The 4418-nt window shown below is 32.5% G+C and overlaps 1 long non-coding RNA gene across 1 annotated transcript; it reads left to right on the top strand.

Annotated features, from left to right (window-relative positions):
• The first annotated feature begins 3477 nt into the window (after window positions 1-3477).
• On the top strand, window positions 3478-4418 carry LOC125370370. The gene is made up of 2 exons (XR_007216266.1): window positions 3478-3708; window positions 3796-4418. It is a non-coding gene; the product is annotated as an uncharacterized LOC125370370 (long non-coding RNA).

Here is a 4418-nt window from a genome sequence, read left to right as displayed (position 1 = left end):
ATGATTGTTATTGATAGTTTGATTATTATTATTATTGCTACTGCTGCTACTGCTACTACTATTATGTTGTTTGCCTGAGTATTGCTATTATATATTTGATGTTATATTTGTATAATGTGAAATAATATGATGATATTTGATTTAGTATATACTAAGATTATATTTGATATTAAAGTAGAGGTTTAGTACTAAAGGCTTACTAGTTAAGCCACTTAAGTACTTGATTCATGATTGTTGTTTGTCATTTTCCCTTACTTTTTACAACCAGCAAGGTCTTTACTCCATAGGGGTATTTGTAGCTCCAATACTGCTAATAATTGTTACTGCTTTACAAAATAATGACAATAGTAATTGATTCTCCATATGATTTGAGTGAGTTCTGATAGAGATCAATAGTGCATATATGGTGTTTAGGCATCTATGAAGACTATAATCTACAAAGGAATCTAAAATTATTTCTTACAATATCCTGAATATTTTTTAATTCAGAAAAACTATTTCTTTTATTTGAATATAATAAGTGTGTTACTAGTGATGAAGGATTTCCATTTATTAAATTTTACATATTAGAAATATTTTTTTAGCTATTGAACCTTCAGTTTTCAATACAATTATAATAAATTAGTTGCAAAAGAATTGATAATATTATTTTTATAAGTACTTTTTGAAATTTGAATGCTTTTATGAAAGTTTGTTATTTTGGAACTTAATACTTGTGTTTAGTTTGTCAATCAATGAGTTCACATGTGTATTGGTCATGCATTTCACATGTGTATTGTCACATATAAGTCATTCATTGTCATATATTAAGGTCATATATTAGTCTTAAATATATGGACACAAGGACATTAGTTCTAAAAGGATGAAAAAAAAAAGTGAAATGGCTGTTAAAAATTCAGTTATTTTATAGTACATACTATTTAAAATGAATTTGAAAAAGAAATAAACAATGAATGAAGTAGATCAAAGGAGCAGTTTGAAAATTGATGGTGGAAATTACTTGACAAATTTAATATTAGGGAGGTGGAATGGGTCCAATCATTATATGAAGATCGCAAATATTGGATCCCTGCTTTCATGAGGGGTTTATCTTTTTCTGGTTTGTCTGCAATTTTACGATCAGAAAGTATGAACTCTTCATTTGACAAATATGTGCGCTGGGAAACATCGATGAGAGAGTCTATAGAGCAAATATAGATTACTAGTTGAAGATAGGTATGAAGAGGAAGCCAGAGCCAATTTTGATGCATGGCATGAAACACCTGAATTGAAGCCTCCATCACCTTTTGAGAAAAAAAAAGCCACCTGTATATACGCATGAAATTTTCAAAAAGTTCCAAGTTGAGGTTTTGGGAGATGCTGCTTGTCATCTGAAGAAAGAATCTGAGGATGAGACAAGCACAGTGTATACTATTAAAGACTTTGAAGACAATCGAAGTTATATTGTTGAGTGGAATGAATCAAAGTCAGAAATTTGTTGTTCATGTCGTTCATTTGAATACAAAGTTTATCTTTGCAGGCATTCCATTGTCGTGCTTCAAATGTCTGGTGTATTTAGAACTCACCTAAATATGTATTGCAATGATGGACGAATACTGCTTTGAGTAAGCATTCCATTAGTGAAAAACTAGAGGAGGTGCAAACTAAGGTCCGTCGTTACAATGATCTATATCGACGAGCCATTATTTTGGGTGAAGAGGGTCACTTTTTGAAGAAAGTTATACTATTACACTGTTCTCCATAAAAGAAGCTTTAAAGCGATCTCCAATTCTGAATAATTCTGCTGACAATGTTGTTGGTTCTACCACTGTATTTAGCATTGAAGAACAGAATCAATGCAGTACTACATCTAAAGAAGTGGTATCGGATACTCACTTGACTGGTACATACAAGGCTCCTAGGAGAATTGAAGCTGGAAAAGGGAAAGAAGACGGTGAAAATAATGCATTTAAAAAAGGAAAGGTTAGTATATTTTTTTGGCTGATATCCGCTCTTTTAGTTGCTTTGATAGTAAAGGACCTTTCCTGCATGAATGATGTTAATCATGATTTGCTCAATGCATATAGCAGGTACCTCAGTCGGGAACTGTTAATGTCGGGTCACAGGATAGCTTCCACCTAATGTTTTGTGATGCTCAAAGCCTAATGCATTGAAGTTGCGGTTTAAGCATTATATATGAAGACTCTTGCAGTTCTCATTATTTTTTTGTCTTTTATTCTTTTGGCCGGAGATGTGCGACTTATGGCCAACACAATCACATAATATAGTGCTACCACAGTTGCAGAATATGATGCCAACGAGTTCATAGCATGACATCATCAGAGTTTCATAATATGGCTCCAACTCACTTGCCTGAGGCTCGACTTCCTCAGTAATGTGCTGTTGCAAATATTTGTAAAGTATTTGTACACATTTTATGGCTATAGGATTGTAGGAAAAGAAGCTAACCATTTTTCAGGTATAAATATCAGCCTAAATGATGAAATGGTAATTTGATCTGATGTTATTATGGCAGATTAAACTGGGGTACACTTTTATTACTCTAGCTATTCATACGATGGTAATTTTCCTCTTACAAGGTGCAAGTAATGGAAGGCATTACAAGCTGGGTTGTAATTTAGTTTTTTCAGAAAAAGTAAACCGTTTGCTTCATTTGCTCTTTCACTTTCTTCCAAACTTATGCTTATTTCCAGTATTGCTGACTTGCGTGGCTTGTCGTAACCTAGGCTGTGGCTCTCCTTGTTTTTCTTCCCTTTTTTATATATTATAAAAAAAGAACTCAGGTTATTTTTTTTAAAAAGAAAGCAAATAGGCATTTTTCTAAACATGCCCCTTTGCGATGAAGATATTAGAGAAAAAGTAAATTGAAGAAGTAATTACTATTTGCCTTCAGTGTTTTTTTTATATCATACTAGTTATGTCCTAATATTAAAAATTATTTTTTTATCTTTTTATTTTATAATTTTATACTAAAAATTCATTCTGTTAAAATTTTTTTTAGAAAATCGTTAATTAGATTTAGTTTTAATATAATAAATAAACTGTAAAGAGCTCTTTGTATATTACATCGAAAATGAAGAGGCAAATCGTATAAAGCTAAATCTAGTTAACTGTTGACTGAATGAGTTTTTAGTATAAAATTACTAAATAAAAAGATAAAAAAATAAAATTTAAATGTGAGGAGTAACTAATATAATATAGAAAAATATACGGGCCAAATAGTAATTATCTCTAAAATGAAATGATAAAGTTGAAAGGAATAAACCATCTTTTGTCGCTTGCACTTTCAATATTTTTGACAATTGCTCTTTTCACCTTTATTTGTCAACATTTGATCCCTGTACTATTATTTATGTTGATATTTACCCCTTAAGCAACGGTACATGTAAACAACAACATTTGTCGTTAAATGACATTCAATATGGCAGGAATCATCAGAAATATTTTCCGCGTCCCAGGCCAGCTGTAGACCATAGACACGTCATTTAGACCTTTTTAGTAGGCTTCACATATCTTTACCTTTGCCAATTAGGGTTTGTTCCTAGCTGAAAGCTACTCTTACATATCCATCAATTGCAAGAAGAAATAGAGAATGAAAGAATTCCACTTTGCAAATATGGGAATTCGAGTCGTATAGAAACCTCTGAGGACAATTCGAACCGAGGAAGGCGGTTTTATACCTGCTCGCCTCAACATGTATGTAAAAAGGTTGAGTTCTTTCTTCATAGTGTTGCACCTTCACTGGCTACGGTTTTGTGTTTTGACGTCTAATTTTTACTTTAATCTGAAATGTAGAGTCAAACTTGCAATTTTCATTTATAGTATGATGTGGAGCTAACTGATCATCAAGTGGTTTATGTGAATGCATTGAGGAAGAAAGTGAAGGATTATAGAGAAGAAAGAAATGAGACTTTGATACAAGCTGGGGAAGCACAAGCTATTAGCTCATGTGCTCTAGTACAAATGAAGGGCTACCAAACAGAGAATGAAACAATGAAGAGTGAGATTGAAGTATTAAAGTTTGACAATATAGCACTAAGGGCTGAAAATTATGTTCTTAAGGGTGAAATTCAGTTGCTAAAAGAGGAATCTGAACTTCTAATGATGGAGATCGATATTCTGAAGGAGAAAATAAAATCAACGGAGGGGAACAGGATTATAAAGAAAATGCTAACGGCTGGTGCTTGTCTTGTTGTTTATGGAAATGTGGTATATGCTCTGTGACGTATAGAGTAGTGTTTCTGGTGCTTGTCTTGTCTTGCTGGTGCTTGTCTTGCTGTTTGTGGGAATATATGTTAAAGCATTTCACAAACTGCATATAGGTTAGATTTGCAGTTTGTAAAACTTGATCCTTTTGCTTTTCATCAGATGTATTTGCTTAATGTTGAAGGCTAATGGAACTGTGTGAAGTTTGGTAA

This window comes from Ricinus communis, chromosome 6 (genome assembly GCF_019578655.1).
Source record: "Ricinus communis isolate WT05 ecotype wild-type chromosome 6, ASM1957865v1, whole genome shotgun sequence".
NCBI classification, from domain to species: Eukaryota; Viridiplantae; Streptophyta; class Magnoliopsida; order Malpighiales; family Euphorbiaceae; genus Ricinus; species Ricinus communis.
This window is presented reverse-complemented; position numbering and strand designations above follow the sequence as displayed.